General features: G+C 37.7%; 1 non-coding gene across 1 annotated transcript; it reads left to right on the top strand.

Moving 5' to 3' along the window:
* The first annotated feature begins 1,388 nt into the window (after positions 1-1,388).
* On the top strand, positions 1,389-1,492 carry LOC130039204 (U6 spliceosomal RNA). The gene has a single exon (XR_008794845.1). It is a non-coding gene; the product is annotated as a U6 spliceosomal RNA (small nuclear RNA).
* Positions 1,493-21,946: the final 20,454 nt, after the last annotated feature.

The raw sequence follows: 21,946 nt of genomic DNA, 5'->3' as shown, positions 1-21,946 counted from the left end.
TTCTTAATATATTTAATAAAAGCTACACATTTTGGAAATTTATACAAAGAAATTCTTTTATATTATCTGTCTTCATAATTTACTTGTAAATTACTAAGATATCACAGTTTATTCCACTGTTCTTAGCATAGAAATTTACAGACAGAAAGTGCTAAGTACAAATTCATTTTGGCACTTCTGTTCAATGTAGTACTGGAAGTACTTGCAATAGAAATTAGATAAGAAAAAGATATTAAGGGTTTTTCATTTATGAAAGGTAGAAATAAGCTCTCACTATTCACAGAAGATATCCTACTATATTTAGAGAATACTAAAACCTCTACCAAAAAAAATCCTAGAAACAATAGACTTTTATAGTAAAGTTGCAGGCTATAAAATCAATACCCAAAAGTCGAGATGGCTTTTTTATATGCAAATAATGAGTGAGAAGAAAGTGACATGAAAAAGCAATCCCATTCACAATCGTGCCTCAGATAATCAAGAACCTTGGAATCCTTGGAAACTTTTGCCCGTGTGTCATGACTGAGAATCATTATCAGTAGATATGAAACTCACTATACACAAAGATGCACACAGGCTACTTTGAGTCATCTGTGTTGTTAATGTGTGTTGGCCATTAAACTTCACTGAAACCCTTTTATTTGTACTTTACAGGAGCCTCATGAGTCGCACCTTCCGTTCAAGTTGAACTTGTAATAAGGTGGAATGAAATCATCAATATGCTCCTCACCTCTTCCTTCAGGAGAAAAATCCTACTTACAATCAAGGTGGTCAAAGTGCAGACAACACCATCCACCTTTTTCTGGAGATGTACATGGGACTGAGGTGAGAACAGCAAAAGGCTCTAGTTTAATGGTCTTAATGAAGGTTTCAGGGAAGGGCATTAAACAAGACTCATATACCATCTTCCAAAAGAATTATTTTGTAAAACTGATGCCGTGGGTATGGTAAAAATTTTTCATTTCATTTTTTCATTTCATCATCCTGTTAATCGTCGATTGCCTCGAGCAGGCCCCAGTAACGTCTCTTTCATCCTAGCCCTGAGATTATATTCACGACTCTTTAGGAGAATGAGATCCATCATTGTTACTGGTATTTGGCATATTTGGTATGCCACGGGGAGTTTGCCATACTCTGCCCTGTGGGCAGACTACATTTGATAGCCTGCAAGTTTGTCCAAAGTAGGAATGAGATAATAAGATGTCATAAAAATGGTAAAAAATAATATGGTAAAAACCATATTTTCTTTCTGGGACATTAAAGTTTGAAATATATTTATTCAAGCTGCTTTGAAATACATTCCTTGATTAGGAATTACTGTCTGCCATAGGAGTGAGTAAGGACAACACTACAACTAATAAGAAGAGAAAATATGGAAAAATTAACTCATACTAGGTTTGGTAATACATATATTAAAATTGAAATGATACAGAGGTTAGCATGGTCCTTGCACAGAGATGACATGAAATCTTGTAAAGCGTTCCATATTTTTGTTGCAAGAACAATTAACAGGGCTACTTTAAGCTAAGACAACCCCAATCCCCACAAGTACAAAAATTCTACATAAAGATAGCACAAATCCCCATCACAACAATCCCTCTCAATGTCAATGGACTAAATGTGCCAATTCAGAGGCATAGAATGGGAAAATGAATTAGAAAACTGAACCCAACATTCTGCTGCCTGCAAGAAACACATCTGAACAATCAAAGCAACCATGAGCTCAAAGTAAATGTCTGAAAACAATTCTTCAAGAAAAGAACACCTCCACAAAGCTAGAGTGGCCATACTAGTATCAGACCACATGGACTTAAGGCTAAGGGTAATAAGAGACAGTGAAAGTCATTTCTTAATGATCATGGGATCTGTACATCAGAAAGAACTCATCCTCCTTAATGTATATGCTCCTAATGACAGATCAGCAAAATACTTATAAACAACTTCTAATAGACTTAAAGAAAAACATTGATAGCAACACAAATCTAGTTGGAGATTTCAACACTACTTTGTCACTTCTCAATAGATCAAACAGACTAAAGCTCAGCAAGGAAATATTTTATTTAAGGGAAGGAATGAACAACCATTGGCTGGGAGAAGAAACCAAAGAGGAAATAAAAAGTTTCCAGAAACAAATGAGAATGAGGACACGAGCTACCAGAACTTGTGGGACACAGCAAAAGCAGTGTTAAGAAGAAAGATTATAGCTCTGCCAGAATTCATCAGGAAGAAAGAAAGGGCCTACATGAATAAATTAGAGTTCAAGATTTTGGAAAATGACCAACTAAAGTAGTCCAAACTAGGCTGGAGGAAGGAAATAATAAAACTTGTAGCAGAAATCAATGAGCTAGAATCCCAAAATACAATAAAGAAGACCAATAAAAGCAAAAGCTGGTTCTTTGAGAAAATAAACAAGATCAACGAACCACTAAAAGCCTCTCAAAGAAACAAAGAGAAAGAATTCTAATAAATCGAATCAGAAATGCAAAGGGGGATATCATAATAGAAACTAATGAAATCCATAGGATGATTAGAAATTATTTTGAGAATCTTTGCAGTAGGATATGAGAGAATCTTGAATAAATTGATAAATTATTGGATTCCAATTACCTCCCAAGGCTGAACCAAGAGGATTAGGAATACTTGAGCCTATCACTACCAAGGAAATTGAAATGATGGTCAAAAGTATCCCCCAAAACAGAATCCCTGACCCAGATGAATTCAATAGTGAAATATTTCAAACCTTGAAAGAGGAACTGCTGCCAACATTTTTCAAGATTTTCCAGAAAATTGAAGAAACAGAAATACTCTCAAATAGTTTCTATGAGGCAAAGATCACCCTAATACTCAAATCAGACAGAGACACCACAAAAAATTATACACCTATTTCCTTGATGAATACAGATACAAAGATTCTCAAGAAAATACCAGCAAAGAGAATCCAGAAACTCAACAAAAGATCACACACTATGACCAAGTAGGTTTATCTTGGGGATGCAAGGATGGCTTAAGATTCTCAAGTCAATCAACAGAATACACCATCTCAATAAAATAAAGATAAAAGTCATATGATCATATCAATAGATGTAGATAAAGCACTTGATGAGATCCAGTACCCATTCATGATGAAAAACTCTCAACAAAATGGGAGTTGAAAGTACTTTCCTCAATATAGTCAAAGCAAACTACCACAAACTCACAGCAAGCATTATTCTCAATGGGGAAAAACTAAAGGCTTGGAGCAGAAATCAATGAGCTAGAATCCCAAAATACAATCAGGCACAAAACAAGTTACCCACTCTCACCACTCCTATTGAGCATAGTACTTGAAGTACTTGCCATATGATTTCAGTAAAAAAAAAAAAAGATATCAAGGGCATCCAGATAAAAAAGAACTCAAGCTTTTACTATTTGGAGATTACATGATACTATACTTAGAAAATCCCAAGGAATCTACAAAAAAGTTCCTGGGAACAATAGATTTGTTTAGTAAAGTAGCATATTACAAAATCAATATCCGGTAGTCCATGGCTTTCCCATATATTAATAATGAAAGAGAAAAAAGAGACAGAGAAAAACAATCCCATTCACAATAATACCTCAGAAAATCGAGTATATTAGAATCAACTGAAAAGGTTAAGGAACTATACCCCCCCCCAAAAAAAAACCTACAAAACACTTCTTCACGAAATAAAAGTGGATATGAGGAAATGGAATCACATCCCATGCTCATGGATTGAGAGGATTAACACTGTCAAAATGGCAATACACCCCAAAGCTCTATAAAGATTTAATGCACTTCCTATAAGGATACCCATAACATTTTTCAAAGAAATAGATTAAACACTATTGAAACTCATACACAACAATAAACTCCCATGAAGAGCTAAAGCAATCTTTGGTAAAAAGAAGAAGGGAACACCTTCCCCAACTTCAAACCCTACTACAACGTTGTAGTAATCAAAATAGCATGGTATTCAGATAAAGACAGGTCTCAGATCAATGGAGTATAGTCAAATATCCTGACGCTGGCCCTCAGATTATTATTACCTAATCTTTCATAAAGGCTCAAGAAATATGAAGTTGAGCAAGGAAGTCTCTTCAGCAACTGGTGCTGGGAAAACTGGAAAGCAACATGCAAAAAAAATGAACTCAGACCTCTTTATAGTGCCAGGAACAAAGTCAGATCAAATGAATTAAAGACTTCAATATCATACCTGAATTCTTAAGATATATGGAGAAAAATGTTGGAAGATCCCTCCATGACATTAAAGCTAAGGGAAACTTCTAGAAAGAAGCACCACTGACCAATGAAGAGGAAGTGAAGATAAACAAATGAGACTACATTAATCTAAGAAGTTTCTGCAACTCAGAAAAAAATAGTGACCATGATAAAAAGACAGCCCACATAATGGGGAAAAATTATTTACGCAATACCCATACAATTAACCTCAAAATTCTGACTGCTGTATCATTAATAACACTAAATCATTCCCGTGAATTTTATTCTTCTTCACATATATTTACTCTAAAATATTTTAGATTTCCTTTTAAACCACAGGTAAAAAATTAAAATTATAAGTTTTTTTAAAAATTAAAAATAACCCCTATACATAGCAAGGTGCGACCCAAAAAACAAAAAAAGAAGCAAGCAAGCAAGCAAGCAAGCAAGCAAGCAAGAAAGAAAGAAAGAAAGAAAGAAATTAAAAATTAAAAAAATAATGCTGTTTGCAATGCTAAGGATCAATCCCAGATCATCATACAATGGAAGGCTAATGCTCTATCACTGAGTTATATCCCTGTTCTTAAACATTTAAAAAGGTCTTATTTGATGTCTCATTGCGTTTTCTTTTTTAAAAAAATGCTTTTCTTAGTAGACCTGCTCGCCCCCATATCTCCTACTTCTTGACCTTTGTATATTTTACCTCTAAGACTCAGTTGTCACCTTATCCTTCCCATAGCCATGCATTCCTTTGACAAACTTTCCAAGATCATGTCTGGCTTGCTTTAACTTGGCATAAAATGGAAACCTTATTTTCTGTATCCTCTCACGCTAGAGGGAATGATGTTTTCGACCCTGGTGAAGTCTTTTCTGAGGAGCTTTCTGGCTGTTTCTACTTGACTTCAAAATATCTAAAGGTAAGTCATCCCTTTTTTTGCATTTTTTGTCACATCTGGCAATGCACAGGGGTTACTTCTGGCTCTGCACTCAGGAATTACTCCTCATTGTGCTTGGGGGGAACATACAGGATGCTGGGAATCTAACCTGGGTCAGTCGTGTGCAAGGCAAATGCATTACCTGCTGTACTATAGCTCCAGCTCCCCCCCCTCCGCATAATTCTTCATCTTGAGGGCCTCAGATTTTTACCTTCCATTTAGAAACTTGAAATTTACATTGACACATTAAATTGAAACCACAATACCATTGAATGGCATGTTATAATGGTAGCAGCCATGAGCAAACATTGATAACCCATAAGTTGGCACGAATGAATTCTGTCTCAGAGGCATCACTTCTGAGGAAACCTGTCACTACCTCCTTTCTGTTACGTATCCCAGGATCATAATCTACATCAGGCCATCAGTAGAAATTGTCCACCCGAAAGCTAGCCTTCCAGTGGGATCAGAATCCTTGATCCATCTAACTTGTAATTTTTCATTCATGACTTGTTGACCTTGTTTCAGGAGGAGGCATCCAGAGCATAAACTCAGCTTTCCAGTAGTTTCCACAGGAAATCCAAATACCTGAGAATGTTATCATTTCTGACGCCACTGTTAAAGATATTTTTGGAATCCCACGGTAAGGTACTATCATTAATGTTATAATATTACTGTTCTCCATAGTCCAGATCTCCTCAAAGTACTCTTTACCCTCCTCACTCCAAGTGCAGGCTCCAGTTTATGATGCTCCTGAACGTACTTCTAATAGTTTCACTCAGGTTCCCCCTAAAGTGCACAAGTTAAGTTCATACCACTCTAAGTTCTTATTCCTAAACTACCAAAGTCGGCTTGGTCCTCAAGCTGGTGTTCTCCCGTGACGAAATACCGTGCTTCCTTTTTCTATGTCTCTCTTTGCTTGCTTTGTTAAACAAGTGTTCTCTCTTGAACGTATATTCCATTCCACCCTACACCTGTTTCACAAGTTTCTAAGTGTTTTTCAATAAAATCTATTTTGCTTCACTAAACTAAAAATTTTAGGGCTGGAGCGATAGCACAGCGGGTAGGGCATTCGCCTTACAAGCGGCCAACATGGCCGACCCGAGTTCGATTCCTCCGCCCCTCTCGGAGAGCCCGGCAAGCTACCGAGAGTATTCGATATGCCAGACACAGTAACAACAAAGTCTCCAATGGAGATGTTACTGGGCCCGCTCGAGTAAATCGACGATCAACGGGAGGGCCTTTACCTTTACCTTTAAACTAAAAATTTTAAAACACCAGAGCATTGTTAAAACAAATATTTGTATCTTTTAAACCACAAATTTTGAAAATGAAAAGTGGTAAAGCAATGGAATACTACTCAGTTGTATGAAGTGAAATCTTATTATTTGTATAAAAATGGATAACATGAGGATATTATATTTAGTGACATAAACCAGGCAGAGAAAGATAGGTATCATACAAGTTCATGTATATGTGGCATATGGAAAAAACAAATTATAAGAATAAAATGAGACAGACAAACGTCTAAAACATTATTTATATTCTATGATTTATAATTCAATTAATAATGGTTTCTCATACACATAATTCCAACATGACACTCCTCATTCTCTCAAAACATAAACCCTCCCTCTACACCAAACCCCCAGAATCCCTCACTCCCAATCCCCTGACTCGATTGTGTGGATCAGTTCTCCCCTTACATTGCCCTTGAACCTTTGTAGCTACCTTGCTGTGTGTCTTTACATCCCACATATGAGAAAAATCTCTCTGTATCTGTTCCTTTCCTTAAGGCTAACTTTACATGCATGATATCCTCTAGTTTCATCCAATGTTGAAAATTGCATAATTTTGATCTTTTCAGAGCAATCAAAACAAACTTTAGAACTATAAGACTATTTAGTTACCAGATTTAAAGGTGTAATCAAAATGGAAAAACTGAAAATTGGTGAATGACAGAATTGGCCTTTCAGTAGTGAGTGTAATATGATACATGCACGTTGATTCTGCATAATCCTAAAATTTATGAAATTCTATAATGTAATTTTAAATAATCAAAAAGTATTTAAATAATTTACATTTCTCTATGATTTTGACGTATCTTTTGTGTCAAACAATCAGAAATAAAAATAATGTGAGATAGAGATATGGTGTATCACTATACTTTTAAACAATAAAAGTGCTGAAAATTTCTGTGTCTTGATGAACTGTCATATAAATTGACTCCAAAATCAAATATACTCAAGGAAAAATAAAAGTCAACCAATTTAATCTTTTGCCTTCACTCAGTTTCCCATCTGCTGATCTCTGGCAGACAAAACAATTTTTATTTTATTGTATTTTTTAAAAGTTTTTATATTTCTTTAATTTTTATTAGTGAAACACCATGAAGTACAGTTGTACATTTACCAATTTTTGTTCTTGGGTATTGATTATACAATGATCAAATGCCCATCCCTCCGCCAGTGCCCATTTTCCAACACCATGGATTCTAGTATCCCTCCCACACCTATCCCCCCCATCCCACCCTGCCTCTGTGGCAGGGCATTCCATTTTGTTCTCTCTATCCTTTTGGGTGTTGTGGTCTGCAAAAGAGGCATTCAGTGGCAATCATGTTCAGTCCATAGTCACAATTTTTATTTTCAAAGAATTTCTTGGCAGAGATTTGGCATTGTTTGCTAGCAACCAACTCCTTTTCTTGTGCTTTTTTTTCTAGAAATATATACTTATACAAAGACTGATTAGTCATGGCACCAAATTGACAAATGTCCCTGTTTTTACTTCAGTTCTATTTCCTAATTATCACATATAATTAGCAGCGTATAGAAAATAACTAGCCCAAAATTCTTGGGGGAAAGGGAAATGTTTATGCTTTCCTTAGTTTGGAAAATCCCTGTCAGTAGTATAGTGATATTCATCTAAATTTGTAAACACAATGATTAAGAAGAGGTAAACTGTGACTGCCACTTCAAGGAAGAATGGGCCTTCAGCAAACATGCTTGGTTTGCAGAAGGATGGCTCTGGCCTGGGTGTGGGTAAAACATGAGAACTGTGAGCTAAAGGCAGGTAACACATACTCTGAGGCTATGTGGTGACACTGCTGAGAAATGTGGAGAGCCCTGATTAGGTAGGGTCATGGGGGAGAATGGAATGATGACAAGAAAACAGAGCAATAGGAAAAGATGATAGATTCCTTTGTATAAAAGTTTTCATCTCTAATGTATTAGTCTATGAAAAAGAGAACCAACTTCTTATCATTCTTCCTGGCAATATATTATCCTTACATAGTGCTTCAGGAAAAAAACGCTTCCCTTTTTTGATAATATAGCCTGAATATCTGTGAGGTCTTTGAACTCTCTCTATGTATACACTGCTGATGACTGAAACCAATCTTACTATTTAACTATCTAAACTGCAATAGTCTCACCATTTAACTCTCTAAACTCTGATGGCTCCAAATCTTCTAAGATCAGCTTTCATCTCTTCCATGATATCCAGGCTTCTCTTCCCAACTGTCAACTCTCCCTTTCTTTCTCCCTCTCTCTACCAACTATGGTCTCCCTGCCAAAATTTGCTAAGACAAGCTTTCTTGAAATATAGACATAAGTTGACTTCTCTTTTTTTAAATTTAGGCAATTTTGAATTTCAAAGTCATTTATAATGGATTTTTGTCATATAATATTCCAATTCTAATCACACCACTAGTGTCTGCATCCCTCCGCCAACAAATGATACATTTTGCCCTGCTTTCCCACCGATTTCCTTGATGAACACATTTTGAAATTTAACTATTGTACTTTGGGTTTCATACTTACAGTACTGTTGGCATTGGTGGTTAAGACATACACCTCAACTTTTTCATGCTGGCCTTCCTGGAACAATGCCCACTGATACCATGTAGGGGAAATATATGAGAACAAATCATTAAGCTTCATATTTGTCAAATAATCTTTAAACAATTCTGATCGAAAAGAAAATAGTGTGAACTGGAGGGGACAACCCCCTGGCAGCCTGCAAAGTCTTTTCATTTTTCCACGTTACAAAAGAGGAAACCAGTGAAGGAGGTCTGCCATCACACAAGTTAGCTGACCCTGCTGAGCTGTGGTCAACAGGGTTTTTTGTGCTCTTCTCTTCTTCCACCAGAAGTCCCAACCCTATTAGTTTTGTCTCTTAAGTCCGCATAAAATGAAAAAAGTTTAACCACACAAGAACCCACGTAATGAGTCCAGCCAAGGTGATAAAAATAAATTTCAGCAAATTCATAGGTTAGTCATGGTGGTAGAAACTCAATATCATGTTTTTGTATTGAGTCTGCAGGAGACACATATTAGAAACCTTTTCATGATTCAGTTTCGATCATAGGATATTTTAACACCCAACCTCCACTAGTATACAATTCCATTGCTAATGTCCCCAGTTTCTCTCCCACCACTCCCTTTCCCAACCCCAAACCCCACCTGACCACCTGCTGTCTCTACACTATGGCAGGCACCTCCTTCTCTTTCTTTCTCTCTCTCTCTCATCCTTTGTGCATTATGGATTGTAATATAGATACTGAGAGGTTATCACCTTTATTCCTTTACCTACTTTCAGCACTCGGTTCTCACACAGAGTAATCACTTCCAACTATCATTGTCATAGCTGTCCCTTCTTCATTCCAAATGCCCGACTTCAGCACTTGTGGCAAGCGTCCAACCATCGACCAATTCTCCTGGCACGTGTTTTGCTATCCTGGGGTATTAGTCTCATATTCTGGTTTTTTATATTCAAAAAAAGGGGTAGTCCAATCAGTATACCCCTTTCCTTCTGACTAATTACATTCAGTATGATATTCTTCCCTGTACATCCATTTATAAGCAAAGTTCATGATGTCAGTTTCCTACCAACTGCGTAGTATTAAATTGTGTAGGTATACCATAGTTTCTTCTGGCTATTTTGAATAGTACTGCAGATTATATTTCTGTTATAAATATCATGTTTAATGTAGCTTACATAGGAAAATACTTCCCAGGTTCCAAACATACAGAATCCAATTACAAACCCAACTTTTTTATTTTTTTAAATAATATAATTTATTATCATGCTTTCTAAAAAACTGTAGTTATTAACAAAAACTCAGGGAAAGCATATTCTATAAAAGCAAAAAATAATAAATTTAAGAAAGCTACGTGTTCTTGATCCTCAAAGGTCCATGTCTTTCTTGATATAGTGTCAACATCATTCTATAGCCATAAAGCTCTTCAACTTCATTTCTAAACACTATTTAAAGTTATATTAATTCAATAGGTGTAATCAGCTTTATAGAATATTTATTTGATTCTTTCATATTTTGCATAAACAACGTTTGAATTAACCATAGCACTGTAGCACTGTTCTCCCATTGTTCACCGATTTGCTCGAGTGGGCACCAGAAACGTCTCTATGGTGAGACTTGTTGTTACTGTTCTTGGCATGTCAAATACGTCACAGGTAGCTTACCAGGCTTTGCCATGCGGGAGGGTTACTCTCAGTAGCTTACCGGCTCTCCGAGAGGAGCAGAGGAATCGAACCCAGGTTGGCCGCGTGCAAGGCAAACGTCTTACCCACTGTGCTATCGCTCCAGCCCATATACATATTTATACATATATATGTGTATTTACACACACATACATATCTATATATTCCTCTTACACGGCTCTTAAACTCCGCCTCATATTTCTTCCTCCTCGAATTATTTACTACTTCTCTCCCCCTACTTGTGGCTCAACTAATTTTCCGAGTTCCCTCGGATGCATTTCTGAGGCCATGATAAAGGCATGCATAACACATAAATGCAAGGAAGGCACAAAGCATATGTAGATAAATTTCATATGGACATATAATTGTGATGACTAGTTTACAAACTGTATTCGCTTCAAGTACAGTGTTCCTCATCTCAGCAACTGTGTATTCATACTCCATGCACTGTCAACTATCCAGCTACTGTCCACAACCAACTAACAACACTCCCCTACCCATTTCAGTCATTTACTTCCCCTCTTCTAAGGACGATTCTGATGTCAGAGTGTAAAGGTTTGATTTTGCTTTTGTTTTGTTAGTCCATTTAATTATTTCTTTATATTCCAGAAACAAATAAAATATTTTTTTTAAATAAAGGATAGGAGGTGATATCAGGAAACAAATGAAATAGTTGATGTGACTGAGAATCAGCAAGAGTCTTTCAGGTCAGTGTGAGGAAAGGAACATCCAGTTTTCCTTCCCAGCATATTTCCAAAGGGCAGACTTGGAGCAGGGTACATGCTGGGAAGAACCGCAGGACACTAGTAGTGTCTTGAACATATAGGGGCCTATTTTCTTCTTTGAAAATGTAATGGTATTGACCTCCATTGCAAACCACAACACCCTAAAGCAAAGAAAAAGCAAAAGGGAATGCCCTGAGGTGGGGCGGGGTGGGGGAGATGGGGCATGGGAGGGTCACTGGGTTCCTTGGTGGTGGAGAATGGGCACTGGTGGAGGGATGGGTACTTGATATTTGTATAACTGAAACCCAAGCACAAAGGTATGTAAGTCTACAACTGTACCTCATGGTGTTTCACTAATAAAAATAAATAAATAATAATTTAAAAAATTAAAAGTGCTCTCAGCTGGTATAAGAAAAAAAATGTAATGGTGTTGACTAGATTATATCAAGATCATTTTTAGCTGTAGGATGCTATGATTCATCTTTGATTCACTGATTGATACTTTGAAATGTCCCAGTTCATTTTCATTTAGAGAAGTCATTTATTTCTTCTAGTATTGATTTGTACAGGGAATTTCTCACAAAATTCTTTATATAATGTATATTGAGGGACACAAAGATAATGTTCTTATTACCATTTTCAAAGAATACAAAAATACACTTTTAATAAGATTTTCTTGGTTCTCTATATAAAAGCTTAAGGACAACAATTAAGGTTAACTCAATATTTTCTAAAGCGCATTACATTAGTGCTTGAAAAAAAATTTTAAAAGATTCTGGGAGAGAGGAGGAGGAAAATTCATGGATCCATAAGGATTAGTACATGTCTTTGGGTGTGTGGGGCAGGGGAGTGTCTAGAAAAGTTAGGATCACACTCAGCTATGTGATCTAATCTCTATATATCTATTCTCTAAATTAGATACCAGCGATGCATCCACACAGGTGTATTCATATGACGATCATGTACACTAGTGAGATCCAGGGAAATAATTCTTAGCACTGACATTCTTGGAAACTTAAGTAGTAATCAGGTTTTTATGATTAAGTTTTTATGATTTCATAGGCAGTGTTTGCTTCCTTAATGAACCTGGAATGTCTTTAAAAGACCAAGTATAGGAACATTCTTTCATTTTTAATTTAATATAGAAAATGCTGAATTTACAAGTTAAATAGAGATGAAAATATTTTTCAATAGTCCATTTGGGACACTGACCTTTACTTGTTTTATTAGGAACTGAATGTGGTACCCTATAATCTCTAATTCCATCCCTAGTTCTCCCTTCTCTACTTGTACCAATCAAGACAAACTTCACTTTAGACCTAGTTTTCAGTAATCTCAACTAAACTTTAAAGTAAAAAATAAGTCTGATCAAATAATTCTGTTATCCAGCAGTTGTTGAAGATTCTTACACCAATGAACAGAATATTGAGAAAGAAATGAATACTCCAAATTGTGTTTGAAAAAGGCAAAGAATACATGTTGTAATTGACCATGTAAAAGAAAGAAAATTAAAATAAGTACCTTGGTAAATTCTGGTAGTCTTGGAACCATGTTGCCCATGGGGTAGTCAGCTAGCTAAGTCTTCCTTAACTTGGATTTTCCTTGTTCACATCCCTGATAACACTCCTTTCCTCCTCAGATCCCATTCACAGTAAATCATGTTCCCACCAGATCTTGTTGTTTCAAGCTTTGTTTTCAGAGGAACCCAAATTTCAAGCCCTTCCTTTTGGACTTATTTTCTCTTTTCCTATAATTTCAGACTTTTCTCCCAACATTTTTTCCTCAGTGAATGCAAATTTACTTCAAGGGCGTTGAAGCTTGTTAGTTTTGAGCGTTTACTGGGATCATTTTCCTCTAGCCATACATGAAAGGTAGCAAAACACTTTACAAGTTTTTCAGTTCCCAGTCAGTCAACTACCCTTTCCTGGGAAAATTTGTTAGCAGTTTAGTCTCAGGACTGTCAGAAACTGCATTCGTTTTCCTACATTTCCCCCAAAGTAGTTACTGGTACCAAGCAGAGTTAGTTAAATATATGTTCCTGTTAACATATATTTGCACTTGGGATCCATGTGAGCACCTTTCACCTGGCTTTTATGAAAGGTGGTCATCCAGTTTGCTTTTCTGGTGGCATTCTGTTTCTCACTATTCCTCTCCACAGCTAATTGATGTGAAAATAACATATTTAGTGAATGGTATGATTGAAAGCTCTAGAAGGAATGCCAGCCGTTTCAGCTCTCTCGGTCTTATATGTAATCTGTTCTTTGGAACCTATCTTATTTTCGTATTTTTGTTTTGAATCTCTTTTAGAAAAAATATTTTAACGTATTTGAAAAACATCCATCAACTATCCCATGATGATGACCAAATTTCCAGTTCCCTACCCTTCCCAGTTTCCTTTCCATCCATCCATCACCCCATTAACTCTCCTAGGACCTTCTCTTTCCACCACCAATTTCCAGGCTCAAGGTCAACCGGTACCAACTGCTTTGGGAGTGGTGACCTAGGACACATGTCTTAGTACGGTACCTGCCGCAACGCAGCCACAACGCCATTTATAACATTGGTTCTTGTGTAAGCTGCAGTTAAAAGCGATGTTTAGAGAAAGCTACAGGCACCAGGGACCATGGAAGACCAAAGACCAGCCCCTCAGCTAATATAATTTGAGGCTCCCGCCACCAGAAATTTCCTGAAAGCTGGCTTGGCTACCTTGGGGAGTTTACAAATCCAAAGACTTACAGAGGCAATGCACCTCATTGTTGAAACTCGCTAGTAAAGTGTCACCGTGTTAGCAACTATGAATATTGTTGGGAATAAGTGAAATGGTGTAGCTAGGGGTGCTGAACAGAGGGCCCGAGGACATGGTGACTTATCTTTGCATCTCTCAGGAGCTGATCTTCGGGCTTCATGCTGCAACTGTTCTCTTGGCAGGGTTCCTGTTAAGAGTCATCCTTGAATGACTCCGAAGGAGTTGAACACTCATCTGGTAGGTTTATTCCCCAGAGATATGTTCGCATCCCACAGCCATTATTTATAGATAGACCACCCAAACCTTTTAGTGATGTGTCTCAAATTTGGTTATTGTGAAAGGTGGCCATGAGGCGTAAACACAGCCTCCATGGAAGAATTTTTACTTTTCTTCCGGTCACCTTAGTCTCATCTGCCTTCCTGAACCTATTCCAAATTTATTCTTTTAACCGAAAAATGTAGACCGTGCTATTTTTCCCATTTTTTTTGAGGACACCAGGGATGGGGCATACTTGACTGTGCTCTGGCCTTACTCCTGGCTCCGTGCTCAAGTTTCACATCTGCTGGGTCTCTGTGGACCATTAAAGATTGCAAGAATTGAACTGGGTCATTCTTGCTTGCAGAGAAAATGCCCTGTCAGCTATACTCTTCTTCCTCTGACACTACCCCACTCTTCATCAGGCCCATGCAATTTCTCCTCTTATGGGCTTTATAACCCTGGACATGTTTGTATTTCTTAGAGTCTTGTCTATTCCCTCTTTTTCCTCTCTCTAACTTCCCATTCTTTCCCATCCCATCCTTTAACCCCCAGCCACTCCCAAAAACAACCACAGTTGACAGCATCTCAAAATTCAGAACTTTTATTAACAACCAATTAACTATGATGCATCTCTTTAATTTGAAAAAATATATTAGAATATATAAAAGGTGTATGGCATGTCAGTGTTTGCCTAGGCAACAATCAGGTACCTAAAGTGGAACCTACCATTCCAGCTCTCACATTACATAGCCATAATAGAGAGAGATCTCCATCTCTTTTTACCTCTCAATAAAGAACTGCACTTTCCCCAAAAAGAGGTGTGTTTGGCATCGTTCTCATGCTCCTGCTGAGCCTTCCTTCTCATAGCACCCTCTGGTCTCCACTCTTTGGTGATGGGCTTTGACATGACTGGCTCAGGAACATTGGGCTTTCTCCATGGAATTGGTTGGAAACGGAAATCTTGGAGGAGAATATGACTCTGACCTTTGGGTGGTGACTGCCGCTTGTTCACAGAGACAGGAGGAGGCTCCCGCTGGAGAGAAGTACCAGCTGCTGTCTTGTAGGGAGCAAGTCTAGAAGCTGCAGGGTGACTAATAGGCTGGCAACTATGGTTCTGCAAACCTGGTTGAGATGGGGTGGTTGAAATGGACTGAGCAGGTTTGGCAGAACCAGGCAAAAATGCAGTGGTTGACCGGGAAGAATTAGTAGCAGTTGGCCGACCTGCACTGGTAGAGCCAGGCTTGGCAGGGTAAGCTACAGCAGGACGATGTAAGGCCACAGACTGTGGTCTCCGAGGAACAGGTCGAGCTTGCGGCCTCTCCATGGTAAGAAAAGGCAAAGGTACCAATTTGACCTTCCCAGGAAGTGGCAGCTCAGACTGGGCTGGAGATGAGCGTTTTTCAGCACTGCTACTTGGTTTCTGTGCTTTGACCTGAGTTTTCTCAAGGCCTTTACCATCCCGTGTAGCAGCTAGCCATGGCTTTACAGCTGAGGATTGATTGACATCTTTAGGCTTCTTTGAGCTACTCAGGACCCTGGAGGAAGAGATTCCAGGTTTTGGATCACTCTTCTTCCCCAGAGCACTTGGACAGAATCCAGCATGTGTATGCCTAGGTAGCGGCGGGGCTTTTTAACGGACTCTTGGCAAAGCTCAGGTTGACTTTTCTTGCGTTTCATCTGGCCAAAGGTGGGCTTTTCTTCTGCATTGACCTTGTTCCCTGGATGCTTACACTCGTTAGCTTTCTTAGAGTTTTCTCTGGTGTTTTTTTATCTTCTCCTGCCCATGGCTCTTTGTCTTGCTGATCCTGCTGGAGGCAGCTTTGCCAGGTTTGCTGTTAGTTTTCGCCTTGATCACAGGACACCTATCACTGACTGCAGCATTCCGAACAATCCCCGCTCCCCCTAGCAAGCATTCTCGGACTTTTGGCTGGATTTTAGCCTTGGGTTCTCCCTCAAGAGGTTCAGAAGTCTCATTTTTGTTCTTCCGTGTTGGATGGGAGGTCCCCTTAGTGCCACTTGAATTTTCTTGCACCTGCTTCAGAGTGATGGTGTCAGTGGTGTTCATTTCCTGCAGATCTTTGCATTAATCTAGGTCTACTGGGATCTGGTAGGTCTCCAGAGGTTTTGAAAGCCCAGTTTTCATCTGATCAAAATTCTTGACTTTTTGTTCCTGAGTTGGAGTTGGGGTCAGCGCCAGGTTACTTTGGGCTGGAGATATTATGGGAACTTCTCCAAGCTCAGATGGTGGATTACTCTCAGGTCTTTGAATTCTGCTACTGCAAGATGTGGGCAATTTGGAAATTTGTGTCAGACCAAATGTCTGACCTCAAGGTTGTGATGCCAGGGAAGTCTCCATCCCCAGGAAATTCCTCACTAAAAAGGAAGCAAGGAAGAAATCAGTCCCTGCGAAATGAGATATTCCCTCCACAAAACTAGTGGTGCAACAAGGGTGCACCTACCAGAAATAGGCAAGGCATTGTTACTCGGTATTCTACAGATAATGGACAAGGCCCTGTGCTTGAAGATTGGAGATAAATGTTGTAGTTCTTACTGTTTGTCATGTGGTGCTGTTGTTTTTTGGTTTTCTTTGTATTTGAAAGTGTTTCTGTGTAAACTAACTTAAAAAATAAGAGACTTGGGACAGATGGATAGTACATTTGGTAAGGCCCTGGCCCTGCACACAGCTGACCTCAGTTAGATCTTTCGTATCACGTATGATCTCCTAAGCAACTTCATTAGTGATCCCTAGCACAGACCCAGGAGTAATCCCCGAGCACTTCGGGCTATGACACAGATTCAACCTCCTCCAAACAAAAGCTTTTTTTAAAAAAAATTAGAGATTTTCAAACTAATAAGTGCCATACAGAGCTTAGCATTGTAATGTATTGTACTCTCAGTTTATTCACTTTCCTGGAAAATAAAAGGACGTTAATATCATAGAATAAGAGTATGAATGAAGCAGTACTTCAGCATGATATTTGTGCTGAAGTACAGATTCTAGGTTTCATGGTGTGAGACAGAATCTCTGAACCACAAGTGTATTCAGAACCTTGATGTTCATTAATGGAAGGGAAAGTTAAACTGGTACCATTACAATAAGAGTTCTGAAACTTCTTAAGAAAATAACAAAATACTAGTTTAAGACATGTATTTTACTTTTAGTGTGGTAATTCTGGAGGACTACTGAACTAGAACAGTGAAAAATGTGACATTCAATGCCACAGAGCCTGGGTGGGATGGGGGGTATGGGTGGTGGGAGGAATACTGGGATCCGTGGTGTTGGAGAATGGGCACTGGTTGGAGGGAAAGGTACTCCATCATTGTATAAATGAAATCCAAGCACAATAATTTGTAAGTCTACAACTGTGCCTCATGATGTTTAACTAATAAAAATTAAAAATTAAGTGAAATAACTAGGGAAAAATGTGGCATTCTTTTGTGTGCTCCTGAAGTTTCATTATATGAAACCTTGATGTCCATTATACGATCATACCTTACAATCTCCATTAGGAGCTCTTATATTGAGTGTGAAAATAACATGCTGTTAAATGAGTGAGGGGAGTAAACATGAACTGAGTTTAGTTAACTTCATTTCATAAACTTAAAAATCTCAGTGTATTTAAATACCATCTGTCTATGGACAGTTTTCCTCTTTTTGATTTCAATTTTTGAGTTTTCTTTCCCTTCTCTCAGTTTAACTCACCTTGATAACTCGATTCTGTGATGGGTTGAGCAGACAGAGAGAAGTCGATTCCAGAGGAGGAGGCTGATGTTTGGTTATTTGGGGGCTGGACCTCCTTCAGAAACATAACCATTTCTCGTGATGAGTTGCTGTAATCTTGGGGGGCAGAGCCATTTTTCCCTGTGTATGACATGGAGTCATAGGACTGCAGGCCAGAAAGGAGAGTTCCCAGAATGCATTGATGATAGTAATACACCTGGCTTCGTTCCTGGTAGGGAAGTGACAGGCTTAGAATCTGGTGTGGAACCAGAGATGGTGTTCTCTCAACAAGACTGCCAGAAAGTGATGGGTACACAGACACCGTGTTGTAGGTATCCAGGGTTCTCTCATAGCGAGCTGACTTAGACATGGAAGAGACAGCGGTATCTTGGTCAAGAACAGTTATAAAAAAGTCTCCCATGGAAGACTTCACTTCAGCACTTCCTGCAATATCGCTTTCCAAAACACTCGGGTAGGAAGCAGTTGAGGTGGATATATGACTCTGGTGAAACACTCCAGATAGCGTTGTTGTGCTGAAATGTTGGTAAAGATAGGCACTACCCATCAGTGGTTTGAAAGAGGTGCCAGAGGCTGAGGGCAGGAGCCAAGCAGAACTACCAGCTGGAGCAGATAGTCTGGAGTAGTTGCAGACACTTCCTGTTAGGGAAGCTGCATCGTTCACCACGGGAAGGGAATTCTGCAGAGTATGTGCAATTCCCAATACAGATGTATTTTGAAAATTTTCTGTAAGGAACAAGAGGGTGATGAAAAAAGTCTGTGAGACTAATAATCTCCTGCAATGCTGAGAGGAACAATATTAACTTAAAATTTAAGCCATCGAGATGCTTCTAGTATTAGCAGTCAACTGAGATTCCAAAATTCCAACAATTTGGGGTGATTCAAATCCTGAAACCTTTTAGCAATTTGTGTATTTGGTATCGTGCTTCCAAATGAACACAGAACTGTAGAAGAACCAGGTGATCGTGTCTGTACCTGGATTTCTTGCTTACAGAGAGTTTCTCCTTACCCTAGCAATGCCTGTAGCTTGCTCTCCTATTGAGTCATATGTTATTTCCTATAAGGGAAGCTTTTCCAAACTAGGAAGTCTAAGAGAATGGGTAACATTCTCTGGACAAGAAGAAACCTGAGGGCCAGAAATGACAAAGAGACTTCATGTTTTCCAATAATTTTTATTGGGCATGGTAAGGAGTATAGTTTGGACCAATAACTGACAGTGATCTTGGGCTCTTTCTGGCTCTACACTCTGGAGTGACCCCTTGTAACATTCAGAAGGGTGTATGCAGTGACAGAGATCCAATTTGATTGGCTGTGTACAAGGCAAGTTCCTTATCCCCTCCAGTACTATCTCTCTGTCGCTTTTGAATTTCCAAATTAAGGAATCTAAGCATGTGGACTTTTTTCCAGGACTCTGCATGAGCACTACAATACAGAAACGGTTAGGAAGATAACTTACATTAATATAGTCATTTGGGGTCTTTACAACTACTACCATTGTAATCATCAGGTTTCCGTTTTACTTGTGCAATAAATATCTGTTAGTTACGGTTCACTTATGACTTAATGTTGTTGATGCATTGAAGGTTACCCTGATTTTTTATCCACTTCAAAAAGGACTACTTGAGTTATTCCCAAATAAAGTTTTTGGAAGGAAAACTTTATTAAATTCTGTGTCTTTACCTGTTTATCTACAATGTAGTTACTAATAACTCTAAGAATAATAATGCATACATGAATATAATTTTTCCATTTCATGTGGTTTACATAGGAGGAAGAATAAAGAAAACATAATGAAAAATATGTATCACAGAACTGAAAAATAAGTATATAGATATCAATGAAATCTGGGCTATGTAGCAAGCAGCATAGTACAGTAAGTTATTGAGAGCAGACCCAAGAGTCAACCCTGAATAACAGTGGATGTGGTCTCAAACAAAACCAAATAAAAGAGTCCAATCAGTTTATTAATAAATTGTTTCACATATACAATATGAAGAGTGTATTCTATTTTAGAAAAAAATTGCTAGCCAAAAAATGGAATAGAAGGTGATTTTTGAGTGCACACTTTAGCAGTACATTAAAGAAAAAGATTTACCAGTAACTACATAACAAAAAGAAAATAGGAATAAACGTGATTGTATTTCATAGGCAAGAAATGTTTTAAATGAGTAAAATAGAGAAACTTCGTAATTACAAAAAATTATTCTCATCAATACCTCTGAATATTAACCAGCAAACAACACATGTTAAACATAGCATATGATTTCAGTTTATCACACAAACAAACAGAAAAGACCATATAAAAATGATCACAAAATATCACAAATTTACTTTCAAAACTTAGATTAGAATTATCTTTATTAACCAGGAAAACGTTCTTCTCATTATTTAATAAATGAGCACCAAAATCCCATTAAATATTTTTAATGTAGGAATAATAAAAATTCACAAATATGACAAAAATGTGTAATTAGACACGTGAGACTTGATTTTCCTATTTCCTCTTAGGATCTAAAAACAAAAGTTGACTATTATCAAAATACTCTCATGTTAGGAAGAAAAAGTCACATGAAATAATATTTGTAAATATGACAAGCAACTTTAACCTGGAACCTATTTACAACACAAATGAATCAAATCTCCTGAATCAAGTTAGAAGATGCCATTTTTTAAATTTCAACAGGCAACACGTACATGTACTTAAAAACCAGAACGTAATAAAAACATTGAAGATTCTATTTCTTCCACCCACCTAGATAACCACTATTAGCTATTTATGGGATGTATCATTTCTGAAGCATGTTTATATTCCAAATTGTCAAGTACCAAGTACTGTGTTCTCAGAGATAGTAAGGAAAAAAGTCACCAAGGATGGCTTTCTGATATACTGGTTTTCCTACTGGTACCCTACTCAAGGAATAGTATACTTTCTAGTTCTGAAATTTATTGAAGTAAATTGCTTTGACTTGCTCTCAGTGTATTTACCTCAGCACATTTAACATATATTCTTTCTTTTCTGATTTTAAATCTTTGGTTTTCTTCAACATTCTATCCAGACGGTTTCCTCTTCCTTGATAATTGCCGTCCATATTCTTTCTTTCTTCCTTTCTTTCTTTCCTATTTTAGTCTCCCTCACATCTTCTTGGTTTCTATTGGTCAATGTGTGAGGAAAGTGATCCCAAACATCTTACCTTTGAGGGCTTGCCTCCCTACCACTCAGCACTCCACACCTTCCCCATGCCCCATATTTTCTTATTACCTGGTTTAAATAGAAAACTCAAAGATAAATGATTATTACTGTGTAATAGCACTATATTTAAAATACTGAAGTATAAATACAAGTGGAGAGACCATTACAGAGAAAATATGCTAGTATATATGAACAGGTTTCCACAGCATCTACATTTTCTGTTTCTGTAACAATACTGTCTCTGATTTACTTTTTTTCAATGGATATCATGTAAAATACACGAATAAAAGGAAAAAGAAACACAGAGAATCAACATATATATATATATATATGTTTGTATTTGAGCTCATAAATATGTCTTAAATATAAAGTAATCAATGAGGAAAAACAGTTTGTATGTGAGAGAAAGTAAGCCAATGTCTAAAATCACACAGCAAATGTCAAAGTCAAGCTAAAATGAGGCTTATAAAATTCTACTTGAATAGTTTCCTTCACTACTACATGTTGTTTTTACTAGACTGCTAAGTTTAGGGATGATAAATCGAATGTAAAGCTTTGAAAAGTATTATTCCTTACCTGACATGGTCAGAGAAGAGGAAATACCGATGCAAGCAAAACGAGAAGAGGAGACAGTA

Source organism: Sorex fumeus, unplaced genomic scaffold (assembly GCF_029834395.1).
Source record: "Sorex fumeus unplaced genomic scaffold, SorFum_2.1 ptg000083l, whole genome shotgun sequence".
Classification (NCBI taxonomy): Eukaryota; Metazoa; Chordata; class Mammalia; order Eulipotyphla; family Soricidae; genus Sorex; species Sorex fumeus.
The sequence above is the reverse complement of the archived record's forward strand: the minus strand, read 5'-3'. Positions and strand labels throughout refer to the sequence as shown.